We start from the raw sequence: 15,687 nt of genomic DNA, 5'->3' as shown, positions 1-15,687 counted from the left end.
ACTAATTAGTAAAGATTGACCTGCATATACATCCAAGAAATTATCTTCAAATAGGCAATTTATCAATATAGCTGTTGAAAATGGAATTTCTTATGAACAAGTAATTTTTTCAAGGGAAGAAAACATTGGACTATGATCATAAGTAAATCTTGTTATAAACAAGAGTATCCTAAATGCATTGGATCTATTCATAACATATTTCTTACAGCCAACCATTTAGAAAAATTTGAGGGGAAAGCATGGTAGGATGCACAGAGACTGTCACCCACAACTTAGCCCTAGAGTAGAACAACCATCCAAGTCTTCGACCCTATGGCCCACAAGCAAACCAACTTGGCATGGGCTACTTAATTGAGGGAACCATGACTCCTATATCTTCTAGAGAATTTTTTTAAAAATTACGAATCCAAGATGAATTGGTAATCAATTCCTTGAATAATCTCTTTTTATGATTCTCAAGAACTTGCTAAATTTATACATGTATATATGTATATTGCTGGTTACTTTTCAGAATTTCCTGATTCAATGGACAATCCTCTTGATCGATCCTTTATTAATGCTACCTCTTTATGCATAAGCAATTATGGATTGGAGTGGCAGTTGCAGGAAAGTAGTCTTGGTTCATTTCATTATAAAAATAGTTCTTCTTTGGTTGGGTCATAATATTCAACTAGCAACCTATGATCATTTTTTCCCATCGACATTCTCAACAATAGAAAATCATGCAAAATCTTTGTGTAAGTCATTTGACCTGATTTGAATGAAGTTCTTATGTAGTTGATCAGATTATTGTGTGTTGTTTTTCAATTGATTCTAAGTCTTTCTTATCTATTTTCAATAGTAGTAGTTACGCAGAGGGGATGCAAGGATATGCTGATAAACTTAAAAACATTTGGAAAATGCTTCTGTATAGTGAGTAGCTACCTCTACTCTTTGAAGAGCTATCCTTGAGTTTTGTTTTGTGTTGTTGATGTCATAGACACACCTACACAACCATTTGTTGAGTTTTCCCACAAGAAAAATTATCATATGCAAGGCTTCCTTAAATGCAACACAACACAAGATAGAATGCAGATATGAAAATGCTTCTTGTTCTAAAATGGCTGCACAGAGTGTTGGATCTGAGTAGCCCATCTACAATTTCATTTTTCTCACATGGGTTGTAGCAAATACAATTAAAAATTTGGGATAAAGTTCTGGATGCTTTTTGGGAGACACGGTTCGATTTAATATGAAAAGAAGATAATGAGTTCCAATCTTAAAGTCAATATATCAGATCAAAAGATCAAAGCTTGTTGTATAGAGAATGATTCTTTTCCTATGTCTATGTATATACATGAGAAAAGATGGGCAAAATTTACAAGAAAGTACCATGAATTTTTCAAATTCTTTTCAGTGGTATCTCCTTTGGGTACTTTTCTTTGAGGGGTCTGCTGTAGGTTTTGTATTTTTTCTCATGGTATTGATTCTATTTGTTGACACATAAGGCAGTGATCTACATTATAGTAGATAAAAGTATTTACCAGCTACACTTAATGCATTAAGAGAAGATTTATTGCAATTCAAGTGCATGCAATAATTTTTATGAGTTGTTTGATTTGAAGGGACATTTGACATTAGATATTTAGGTACTATCTTCCATCCTACCATATATCTTTGGTCTTGGCCTAAAAAATAAAAGAAGATCCAAACTACTTACCCAGATTCTGCTTCTAGAAACCAGCCAGAGAAACCAGAGATTTGATGAAGATCCACACTTATCAAATGCATAGCTTATTTCCTCCAACAGAGCTTTGTTTCCTCATCTTGTGAGCAATTCTTTGTTTCTTTGTGACCATAATCTTTGAAGTGAAAAAGAACTTGTTCGACATAGAGTGGATGCTTACCATCATGACAAGTTCTTTCACACAGGTGACCGAGAGCCCTACAAGGCCATGTGCAGAACATAGGATTGAAAGAAGATGCATCTTTAATGCACAAAACAAAAGGAGGGTCATGAGGATGTCTTGGACAATGAAGATATATTTCCTCGCTCAAACAATCCTATTCTTTTAAATCTAACAACAAGTTGTGATTGCCACAAAAATATAGTGCTCCTCTTGCTCGCAATATAGAAACGCACAGCCTATTTTGCTTAGCCAGATATCCAATATTTCTATCATCGTTGGATCTTACGAGAGAAACAATCACAATGTTATTCTTTGAACCCTGAAACCCCAACAGTAAAACATCAAACAACTACATTGACAATGAAATAGGGCATCGACCTTTTTCATTTTCAAAACAATATGAAGCCCGTGTTGGTCAAAATTTTGACCAACATGAGCATGGATTTTTAAAAAAAGATATTTTTTCTTGCATATTCTGACCAATCTAAAACATTTTAATAGATGGTCAAAAATTTTGGTCTAAAAATGGGGTCAAATGTACTAGTGTGGGAGTCCAAAACATACATCAAACCAAACAAAATGGAAAAATTGGACAGGTTTGGGTGGGGATCTTTCACAATTACTTATTGATGCTTAATCTATCTTGTGGTCTTGAAGATTTGCAAAACCTTGTGGAAATCAAACTATCATGTTTGAATTAGAAAAGAATCGGTGTATAAAATAACAACAATAAAGAATATAATAGAAAGTAACTGGTATGCAAGTATTCTTCTATTAATCTCCATATAAATTTGTTAAGAAGATGCAGCAGTAATGGTCTTCCCTCGTCAAGTATGCCAATCGTGAGATGGATGGACTAAGGGTTCTGCTCAGAGGCTCATTCCATGCCCTTGGCCTTGGTTGAGGAAGAATATCTCTAATCCTCTTAACAAGGAACATAAGATTAATAATTATTTATCTAATTTCCATTAGACATCATATTTGGGATCAATTTGAAAATGTTTGATAGAAAGATGCACCAGTACTGGTTTTGTCATTAAATACGACAACTACAAGATGATAGACATCCTGCCATTCTCGTGGCCCAAGGGGCCATATGACTTGGACACTCATTATGTGTCCTTGATTTTAGTTGAGGAGGACAGTCTCAACTCTCCTAGCATCCTATCAAGCTTTTCCACTGAATTCCTAATATGGTCAGCTATTAGAAGTATGCAGTGAAATGGATACAAGTGAATTTAGGGTGTTCTATTTTCAATATCATTTGTATTATGATCATAAATCCTTGATACAATTTTCTCTAAATTGAATTGCAATTACGTATTTTATATATAGAATACTATTTATAAATAACTTGTGTTGTGCGACTTGTTATTTTTGGGCAAAATCCAATATATCCCATAAAGAGATCATTATGCTGCTTGTGCAGGAGCCCCATCATTCTGAAGAATCATACCATTTTTGGTAGGCACCTAAAAGGCAATTGCCATAAGGATTTGATGCCTTCCATAAGGATTTAATGCCTTCCATTTGGGAAAGAGTTTTTAATTGAAAACTTGATGAAAATTGATTCATTTCTCTAGCCATTGAGAAGAGAATGATACAAATTGTCTTGACACAAACAGACTAGTAATTTCAAATACACAAATAAATGAAAATTGCAAAAAATTGCCCAATCCACTACACTAACAAATTTGAACATGTTTTACACTCACAAGTAGACAAAAGTCACCATCCACAAACAAATAGAAAGAATTCACATGAGAGAAAATTACAAGAAAATAGACACTGCAGTATATAAAAGAACAACATAGTAGGCTAAAGAAAAAGATGAGGAGCAGGACATTCCATTAGGAAGAGAGGCACAAATAAAAACAGACAAGAAGAATTGACAAAATGAGGTTGGAATGCACCACATAGGTTCAATTTGAAAATAAGAACTATAGAAATTCTGAAATATAGAAACTAATCATTAAGGGATACAATAAATACTAGTTTGTAGTAAAAATATACAAACTTTGGTCACATGACAATGTAAATATGCATCAGGCTAAATATTTTAGGAATTAAATATAGTATGGTAAGTTTACAAAGATTTGTAGCCAAGGTATTAAGAATGGAGCAAGTCAACCAAAAGCTATATAAAATAAAACCTCTGCAAAAGATAACGGTGTCCAATGAAAAAATATAACAGTATAATTCTATGCTTCAAACAACACAAGAAATTGCAAAAATGTGCAAAACCTGTGTTGGTCAATGTGTGACAGACAGAATGAAAAGAACAATTTTCTATACAATGTACACAAGAGCAGATGATCTCAACCAACTAATGAAAAGGTCCTAGATGGAGAGGAACATTTGGGAATACACTTCAAATTATGATTATGCTAGATAACTACATGAATAAGAGTTCCTCTATGTTACATATAAGTCTAATCCTCAAAAACTATGGGAATGGGGTACCCATTTTTATATTGGAGTTTCCTAATAACTAAGGGAAGGACCATAGACCAATCGATGAAATATACTAAGAGGTAGAATATATCAAGCAAAGGAGATGTTGAATCTAACTTGCTAGTCATTTATAACTAACTGAATTTTGTGCTCCCAACACACATGCACAACAGAACAAAAATGTTCCAAGAAAATGTGAAAAAGTTAATGAGAAATCAAAAACAACTTGACAACTTAAAAGTTAGGCCTAATCAATGCATAAGTGAATCACAATGAGAATCATTCAAGAAAATGTCACTATGTCAGAAGATTTTTGAAAACTTATAAACTTCACTAATGCTAGCCACCACAAAAACAACCGAGTCGATTATGTATGGCACAACTGCAGATTAACAGATACCAAAACTTAAAAGAGATATATGATGAAGGGTATAAATAAAAAGTTGACAGACCAATTTGACATACAATACATCATAGGCTATTGTGTAAATTAAAAAGACAACTTAAATAAAGAATAGAAATAGTTCATGTAGAGCCACTAAAGCTCAAACATGAATCAAAAGATCAAAGTTCTCAAGCAATGTTTAAAAGTTGATTGAAACTGAATTGATATAGCTTATAAGGGAACAATTATCTGGAAAACTAACATTGTATGAGTTGAAAAATGTGCAAAAATTACAAAGTTGCAGGTATCCCACACAATAAGTGCATTTAAATCAAAAAACTAAAAGAAATAAAAGTTAATGAAGAGACTATTAGCTCAGGAAAAAGACAAAAATTACCTTAAGATAACGTAAAGTTATGATTACAATTGAGTTACTATATCATGCAATGTTTTTATGAGGTAAGAGCAGTACCCAACATATACAACCTTGATGAGATATCTTATAATTGACTTATATTTTATTTTATTCTGAAAATACTAACTAGTCTTTGTATATTTTTCTCTTTTGAATTTGTTATAACTATAACAAAATGGCCCCTTCCAATCATACCTTTTCTTTAGCAATCTCTGTGGCTTCCTATTTTTCCACTCATTGAATTAATTGTCTGTGTACTTGAGCTAGTCTCTACTTGTTGCTGAAGAGTAGAATATGTAGCCCTTACAGTATCAAGAAGGAACCTATCTCCACCATGCCTTGCTATGAATGACACAGCCACTAGAAAATTATCATGTTTTCCTAAGGGTATGCTTTCCTGTCAATTTAGGTAAACACAAACACAATTTAGTAGAAAATATTTTCCTCATAACATAATACACAATGTTCAATCACGGAAAGATAATGACCAACACCATCTGTGCTCATTACTTAAAACAAGGAAAGGATTAGAGTTTATTAGTGAATCTACTAAATTTTTTATTTGACTCTTAAATAAAGCCCAGCTATCTCCTAGAATAATCATTACTGAACTATTTAATACAATAAAGATTTGTATAAAAAAATGAACAGCCAAATTATGCTTAATATTTTTATGATACCTGATAGCATCCAGACATGCCAGCAATACATAACAGAGTGAAAGCTCTCATTTGGAAGTCCTCCAAGAAGTTGACTTTCATATTGAGCTTAGGAGGAGGATCTACAGTTGTAGGAATAACTAATATTCCATCATCCTGTGAATGTGATACACAATAGAAAAGAGAACTATTTTTCACAAAGTTGCAACTAGAAGCCAATCAATTTAAAGTTGTTCCACAAATCAAATAAAGAACAATGTTATCATGATATGCCCTGAAATGCCTAGATTCATCTCTTGTAAAAATGGTCAGCCTATTGAACTGTATTGCTAAAGATGGTAATTCATCCATGCAGTAAACTAGTAAAGGATATCACCTGCTATCTGCTGCCAGATAACACATGGACAACAAGAAAAAATCACAAAAAAAGACATGCATAGGATATCTGATTGGAAATTTATGCCATCAAGAATTACATATAATATGCATAAATGTGATGTGTGAAGGTTGATTGAAATCAGAAGAGTTGAATATCTAGTCACTATCAGTGAGCAGACGCTCACATTTATGCTACAGACAATTAAGCATGTTTCCCATACATTCAAACTTCAAACCAATAGAAGTAAAATTCACCCGCTTAATGAGCTAATCAAATTTCCATAGCACAAAAGTGCACTCTTATAGATTCTAGCAAGCACAAGTAATCATATTTTGTAGCTATAAAAAAATTACAAAAATACATGCATGGGATATCTGACTGGATATCTATGCTAGCAAAAAGTGCATATGGATAGGCATATATGTGATATGTTGACTGAAATTAGTAGAGCTGAAACTCAAGTCACTATCTCTGAGGAAAGAGTCACATTTATGTTGCACACAATTAATCATGCTCCTTATATATTAGAACAAAAGTAATAAAATTTGCATACCTAATGACCTAATTAAACTTCCATAAACACAAAAGTGCACTCTGATAAGATGGTAGCAAGCATGATTAATCAAATTTGTAGCTATGAAACATAAATACCTTTAAAAGAGAATTTAGAGCTAAACGTGCTTCTTCCCTAACCCTCATGGAAAGGTCAATATTTTCATCATTTGTGTGTATATCTAGAGTGACACATATATGACTAGATACACCAAGTCATATTTTTACAATATCTCCCAGTCCATAATCTGGATTGTGGCTAAAATTTTAACAGGAGTTAGATGACATAAAATCGAAAAAACCCAATAAATTTCAAGCGAATCATGGTAGTATTTCTCGAGATACAACATTTTTTGTGCAGAATTTATTATTAAGTGTGTTTGAATCAATTTTTTAAAGAATCTCATAGCAAAATACAAAGGAAAATTTTAGAATTCATCTTACAATTTTAACAGAGCAAGCATCCAAAGTAGAATCTATATAGCTAGCAGCCTCTATAAAGTATGGATACAATGCTCTCAGTGTTTAATTCATTTTCTCAAAATAAGGATCCCATGACAAGGAGACTAACCCGAATTCAAAATGTCAATAACGATAGCAAGAATGAAAAGAAAAATGAATCCAAAATGTTAATAACAACAAGAAGAATGAAAAGAACATGACATTAGACAAAGCCAGATATACCCAGGTTACAGTCGATTAAATGTTTCCATGAAGAATTTCAAACAGTAAAAAAACAATGCATATGTTACCAGAGGTAACGACATGGACTTACCTCACCTCAAAGAGCTCCTGCGGCACACACATAAACAAAACCTCCTTCTATCGATGACAAAATAATGACCTCCTAGGGAATCCATTCGCAAATTAAAACTAACTCTTAACCATCCTCCCACTCCTTCGCACACTCGGTCAAATTATTTTTCATTTTAAAGTTAAAGCTCATGTTGGTCAAAATTTTGACCAACACGGGTTAGATTTTTAAGAAAGAGAAAATTTCCCTTCTACAAGCCGACCAAACTAAACCTTTTTAATTGATGGTCAAAATTTTTGATCAAAAATTGGAGTCAAATGTAGTACTGAGCGCTCCACAGCGCGCTCTGCCAAGCCCTCTGTCGCAGTACGAGCGTCACGTGCGTGCGCGTATGTTCTGCTATGGTTTGTAAGTGTGCACGCATGCACAATGAATGCACCTTGTGTGCATTCGCACCACATGCTTCCAAAGCACTATGCATCCTTGCCAAGCTGCCCTTTCACCTCCAATTTTGTCTAGGTAGCCATTAGAGGGGTTTAAAATATATCATTTAAGTATAAGTTGTACTTAAGATATATTTTAATATATGCAACGAATCTTTTGAGATAGATTTCAAACCTCCCCAAGATAAGGTAAAGATTCTAGAAAATTTCAGGGCTTCAGAAATCTAGACTTAGCCAAATTTCAGGGCTTTAGGATTTCAAACTTAGCCAAATTTCAGGGCTTCAAAATTTTAGACTTAGCCAAATTTCAGGATTCATCTCCAATTTTTTTTGAATGGCTAGTGTGTCTTTACTATGCATTGTTAACTCTATGAACTAATGTTTGCTTCTTTTGTAGGTAAAAATGGCATCCTCAACTTGTTGAGGTCATAACTTTTGACTCGGGCCTCAAAATTCAGAACTGCTTACACCTTTGGTAAGAACTGAAGATCTAATTTTAGTCCCTAAAACAGTGAGCCTTTGGTAGCCCAATTTTAGGGATCGATGAAGGTTTTGACTTGAAATTTTGAGCAAAAGACCTCCAAAAAGGTGATTTAAAAATGCCTAGAAAATTTGTGAAAAAATATAAACAAGTTGCAAACATTTGATTGTCTTGGATAATCTTGATCACTTGGTTTCTTTTCGGGAAGGATTGTACAGGTGGAGAGAAGACAAAGGTTAAAGATACAGAGATTGGACACATAAAGCAAATCAAGTTCCTCATCTTATGCAGCTATTAGGGACAAGATTCAATGCAGGTGCCTTGAGATTTTTGATTGAAGAAGTAGAGGGAGTGCAAGTTTATGAAAGTAATTGACTATAAATAGGGTGTAAATAATCAGAAAGGGGCATGGAGCATATACAAAAAGTGATCTAAAACGTCATTTGAGCAAAATCCAAAAACCATTTTCAAAATTGAGAACTTTGATTTTTTGGCGAATTGAGCTCCATAGCTCCGCAGGTATGCAGGTTCATAGGTCCATAGGTCCATAGCTCCACAAATTCGTAGCTCTGCAATTTAGAGGTGTATCGATAGTTGACTGCCAGTTTCAAAAATAGCACTTTCCATGCATCAAGAGTGCATTCTGATGGCAAGTTAACTCCAACACACATCAAGTGAAGGGCCAGCTTCTGGTGTCTCCATGCACTTCTACTTTGACTAATGGCTTCCTCCTACTTTCTCTCTCATGCTTTCATTATTTTTGACATGTAAATGGTTCATGCATCCAATTAATGAATAAAATATGGATGGAGTCCCTCTAAGCACCAGTTAGATTGTCAGTTTGTATATATTTAGTTTGTTTAAATGTTTTAAAAGCATTTTATTGCATCAAGATATCTCTCACTCTTAAAACAAATTGAGGAGACGATTTCTTATAAATACCCCATTGTAAAATGTAACAAAGGTCATCGTTATTATGCAATCAAGATATGCTTTTGGTGCTAGCATTCAGAGTGTAGTTATTCTTGCCTGAATGTGTCATTATTTTGTGGATTTTATTCATGAGATTGTGATTGAGCCAAAGGTTTATTGCATTGTTTCTGGTTGTGCGATCTTTTAGTTCTGGTGTTTGCTATAGATATATGAATTTCGTTGACGTAATGAGCTTGAGAAGAGATCACCCAATTGTGTCTACATAGCTTTTTGTCTCGCATGAGTGCACTTTTCATGGCCTTGTGATTTGATGAAGAGTGAAACATCATTCGATTTGTTAAAGATTCTCACCGACGATTGCATCAGTGGATTCTAGGAAGCGCTGCTCCTATTTTAATTGGTTTCCTACCAATTTCTTTGAAGGTTTAACTCGCAGCGTGTTGTGTTCTGTAGCTTATCTCCATTTAGGAATTTCAATTTCAAGTTATTTTATTTCATGTTATTTTCTTTCAGTTTCGTTATTTGCTTTGCTAACCCTCCCGTTAGAGTAGGACCTCATAGTAGCTGCATTGTTAGAGTTGCATTCATTGAAAAATAGAAAATACAAAAATATTATTCTTTTGGTGTGATATTTTGAGACAACAAACAGACTTTACTTGATTCCAAGGTAAAAGAGTTTTTGGAACTAGCAAAGGCCTCCTTGTGAACATTCACATTTATCTTCTACTGAGTGGATTTTGGTACGTCGCAAGACAAACATTGAACCTTGGAGTGGATCCTTAAAAAGATTTGCTTTTCAAGAGAGGAATTACACTATGGATTCCTGTCATTGACCTCGTGCAAAATGAATGCCCAATAGAAGTGGCACTAGAAGGAGGGCCTAAAAACAAAGAACCTACTCTTAGAAACAAGAAAGATTTGATAAAGTTTCAAAAGTTTTGCACTCTTGCAATAATCTGCACTTTGCACAAGTTCAGAATTTTTTTTGAGTTTTTCAAAAATTCAGGTGAGCAAGTCCGCAGCTCTGCAGGTCCACAAGTCTGCAGGTCCACAACCCCGCAGCTCCACAGATCTACAGGTCTACAAAATTTTGTGGTGCACTATTTTGAGAAAGTGTGCTTCTCCAGAGGTGCACTTTTCAAGAATAAACACAAGTTGTTATAACTTAGTCACTTTCACAAGCATCATAGTGATAAAGGGATTCCAAGAACTCCACCCTTTCACATTACACATTTCATCATCATCATTCGCTTTACATTCCACTTCACACATTTCTATCATTATGCACCATGTCTTTCTTCAATGCCCAAAGTTCACCTTTGAACCTAACTAGACCATTAAATGACTCACCCAAAAATCCTGAAAAGTTTTGCCCATGGTTCATCTATGGAGAATCACGAACAGCAGAAGATCATATCAAAATCTTTAAGGAGATCTGTAATCAAAACCAAATTCAGCATATGGATGTGGTATGCCACCTTTTTCCTTACACTTTGGGGGAAATGACATTCAATTGGTACCTCAATCTCCCCCCAGCATCAATAAGGGATTGGAACTCCTTTGAGAGAAAGTTTCTTGAATAATTCAAGATCTATGTTGATCCAGCTCTTCCATATCATTAGTTCATCTCAATTAAGAGGGATCCCCATGAGACTATTTTATAGTTTAATCATCGCTTCTATAGGATGTATCAAAGAATGGAGTTTCCATACACTGTACCACAGGAGGCTGCCATCCAAATCTATTTTGGAACAATGGATTCATTAACTTCTATTTTTCTAAGAAGGCTCCTACCTAAAGAAATTGATACCATTGAAAAGGTTTTCAAAGAGGCTGTTACATTCACAAGTCAGGTTATTGCTACTCCAATGTTGACAATTACATATTTCGGATATGGGTCTCAAAAGATCGCTTTTTTTAAGCAAAAGGCAGTTGCATCCATTAAAGTAGAAAATAATGTGGCTAGAGAGCTTAAGGCCATGAAGGAGATGATGTCTCTTTTATCCAATGAACTCATCAAAATAAAGTCAAATTCTTCAAGAGACCAAGCCAGTCATCAAAGACAACTTTCTACCCAAATTAATTATTCTCAAAATTAGAGTGGAAATTTTAACCTTTACAGGAACATCAACAATAAGAATAATTGTATTACAGGAATGAGTCCAAGTAAAAATGGGTATGGGCACAATAATGTTTCAGATCAGCCTTCCCAAATCATGGAGAAACAACCTTTGTAGTTTATTGCAATGATGTTTGAATCACGTGATAAGTCCACAAGAGAAAAAATTGATGAAGATGATCAAGAGGAGTTTGCGTTCCCATTCAATGAGGAAATTCTTCTAGGTGTTGATGTCGCAGTAAGTCTGGATATGCCAAGAAATCTTGAGGGTGTGAAAAATTTTGAAGTTCCAAAACTCCATGAAGTTGCAAAAAATGATGGAAATGTAGAAGATCCCAAGGTTGGTGGGATTTTTGAATCACAAAGTCATCAAGAAGAAGATACCAGTTCTTCCTACTGTGATATTGATTTCCCATTGGATAAAGATAAGATATCTCCCTCAAAACAAGATTTTTCATTAGAAGAGATGGATAGAGTGTTCAATTTGGTCTCAAGTTTGACTGACGAAATGTCTGTTTGTGGGTACTCTACACATATATCAAACCATGCAATAATTGAGTCATGTAGAATCCATCCATTTGGGTTCCATTCAGAAGAAAGTTGCCCTAATTTCTTGTTAGCTTGGGAGATCGCAATGGAGGCAAAGTATGATTTTGAACAAGCTTCTTTGGGATACGAGGCAGAAAACATCTTGGTCAATGATGGTAATGAATCCTATAATTTGAAAGGGAGGTTGGGAATTGAGTTCCCTAGTCTAAGGGAGCCTAGAGCAGAACCTAAAGTGTCTCCATGTGCGTGTGAAGTGGTGTACCATGAGATAAGACCACCAGAAGGAGAAATTATGACGTGTGAGTCTACCCCTATGGTGGGGGACTTGCTGGATTAGGTGATATCTTTCCATTATCCCTCTTAGTTTGATGATTGAATATGATGTTAAAGGTAAGAGAACTTGTTTGTGGATTAATCATGGCCATAAAGAGTTACCACAACTTCTGATTTTGTGTGATTTGTGCCCCGAATTTGAATCAAGATTAACTAGACTTTATTTTTCTGAGTACAAAGACAAGTCAGCATTTTTGAGAACTATATGGGGTGGTTCATTACTATTGCACATAATGAGAAATCTACTGACAACCACCCCACATTCTTATTGTTCAAGTTTTTCTGTAGATAAGTTTTTGTTTTTCTTAGTCTTTTTAGTCTTTCTAGTTAGGTGTTACATGTTTTCTTTCAAATTCATGTCAGTCCCAGGGGTAAGGTGTACTTGAGATTTTTCTCAAGATTTTACTAACCACTCTTTGGTCCCGATTTTAGGAGGAGGTATTTCTTTGTCAAAACATTTGGACGATTGTGTGTTTTATACCAACCATGCAACAAACACTTCTTGTGGAATTAGGGGACTTTCAGTCTGGAAATCAGAAGCTTAGACCAACAAGCTCTCAACACTTTGAAAATTTTAAGATTTGATCATTTTGGGTGCTATTGAATTAAAGTCAAAGATGATGAGGAATGATCCAAAATTCAACTGGTTCAAGCAGGAGGGGTCTCCTCAAAAGGTTACTAAGATCATTGTTTGGCGTGAGAGTTTCTTAAAAGTTCTAAAAGAGGAACACAAGGGATGTTCATAAGAGATCGAATCCAAGAAACAACACTGATGTTCTGACTACATAGTCTAAGCATAGTCAGGATACAGAATTCAAAAAAAAAAAAAAAAAGAAAGAAAGAAAGAAAAGATAGTGTTAAGTCTGAAGGATTCTAAAGATCTGAAATGGCTAAAGATACATTGCAAAATAAAGTGTCTTGTATTCAAAAGTATTGTTTCATCAAAAGTAACATGTTGAATGACACAGAGCAATTATGCAAAAGGCCAAAAATTAAAAGAACGTGACATCCCGCCAAGAGCCCTAGAACTAATTCTCTCATCTGGTCAAGCAATTGATTGATAAAGATTCTTCGTGGACATTTCGAATGAATGAGCTGGGAGGAGTGGAAAATTGTTTTGAATTGTCAGAAAACTCTAATTAACTGCAACTTGACACATCAAAGAAATGAATACACAATGTACACACTGAGTTGGAAGGTTTTGAGTTTTGAGATTTTGACTGAGAAGTCATCCAAAAGATGCTTGGGATGTTCAAAGCTTGATTGGTGTTTGATATACATCGGAGGAATGTTTGCTGATGAAGAAATCCCTTGGTCATTTCTTCTTTTTTTCGGGGCTATTTGTTGTCGTGTTCACAACACACAGCCCATTCCTTACTAGGAATGGGGAACCCCTACTTTTTTTGACTCCCGGACTCACAATTCGAGTGACGAGAATAATTTTTGTTTGAAGGTTGAGTCCAAAAATCACAAAATAATCAAAAAATTGAAAAACACAAAAAAAATCAAAAAATCAAAAAAAAATTTAAATTTTTTTTTTTTTAAATCTCTTGAAAAAGTGTCGCACACTCCACCTCGAGTGTGCCACGCATGTGCCTTAGCACGAGCGTGCCACAGCGCGAGCACCACATATGCTCTATCGAGTGCTTTGCCCTGAGCGCACCGCAGTGCGAGTGCCGCGCATGCTCTGTCGAGCGCTCCGCCACAATGCGAGCACCGTGTGTGTGTGCGTGTGCTCTACTATGGTTCGTAAGTGTGCGTGCATGCACAATGAAGGAACCTTGTGCGCATTCGTGCTATGCTCTTCCAAAGCACTATGTGTCCTTGCCAAGCTGCCTTTTCACCTCTAGTTTTGTTTGAGTAGCCATTAGACGGGTTTAAAATATATCGTTTAAGTATAAGTTGAGACATATTCTTTATTTATACTTAAGATATATTTTAATATATGTGACGAATCTTTTGAGATAGGTTTCAGACCTCCCCGAGATAAGGTAAAGATTCTAGGAAATTTCAGGGCTTCAAAAATCTAGACTTAGCCAAATTTTAGGGCTTTAGGATTTCAGACTTAGCCAAATTTCAGGGCTTCAAAATTTTAGACTTAGCCAGATTTTAGGATTCATCTCCAATTTTGTTTGAATGGCTAATGTGTCTTTACTATGCATTGTTAACTCTACGGACTAATGTTTGCTTCTTTTGTAGGTAAAAATGGCATCCTCAAATTGTCGAGGTCATAACTTTTGACTCAGGCCTCAGAATTTAGAACCACTTACACCGTTGGAAAGAAGAAATGAAGATCTAATTTTAGTCCCTAAAATAGTTAGCCTTTGATAGCCCAATTTTAGGGACTGACGAAGGTTCTAACTTGAAATTTTGAGCAAAAGACCTCCAAAAAGGTGATTTTGAAAACACTTAGAAAATTTGTGAAAAAATATGAAAAAGTTGCAAACATTTGATTGTCTTGGATAATCTGGATCACTTGGTTTCTCATCGAGAAGGATTGTACAGGTGGAGAGAAGACAAAGGTTAAAGATACAAAGGTTGGACACATAAAGAAAATAAAGTTCCTCATCTTATGCAACTATTGGGGACAAGATTCAATGCAGATGCCTTGAGATTTTTGATTGAAGAAGAAGAGGAAGTGCAAGTTTATGAAAGTAATTGGCTATAAAGAGGGTGTAAATCATCAGAAAGGGGCATGGAGCGTATACAAAAAGTGATCTAAAACCTCATTTCAGAAAAACCCAAAAACCATTTTCAAAATTGAGAACTTTGATTTTTTGGCAAATTGAGCTCTGCAGGTCCGCAGGTCCACAGCTCTACAAATCCGCAGCTCCACAATTCAGAGGTGCATCAATAGTTGACTGTCAGTTCCAAAAATAGCACTTTCCATGCATCAAGAGCGCATTCTGATGGCAAGTTAACTCCAACACACATCAAGTGAAGGGCTAGCTTCTATTTTTGGTGTCTCCATGCACTTCTACTTTGATTGATGGCTTTCTCCTACTTTCTCTCTCATGCTTTCAGTATTTTTGACATGTACATGGTTCATGCATCCAATTAATGAATAAAATATGGATGGAGTCCCTTTAAACACTAGTTAGATTGTCAGTTTGTATATATTTAGTTTGTTTAAATGTTTTTAAAGCATTTTATTGCATCAAGATATCTCTCACTCTCAACACAAATTGAGGAGACGATTTCTTATAAATACCCCATTGTAAAATGTAACAAAGGCCATTGTTATTATGCAATAAAAATATGCTTTTGGTGCTAGCATTCAGAGTGTAGTTATTCTTGCCTGAATGTGTCATTGTTTTATGGATTTTATTCATGAGATTGTGA

Source organism: Cupressus sempervirens, chromosome 1 (assembly GCF_028749045.1).
Source record: "Cupressus sempervirens isolate cs-2001-9-10 chromosome 1, ASM2874904v1, whole genome shotgun sequence".
Lineage (NCBI taxonomy): Eukaryota > Viridiplantae > Streptophyta > Pinopsida > Cupressales > Cupressaceae > Cupressus > Cupressus sempervirens.
Note: the sequence above shows the minus strand (reverse complement) of the source record.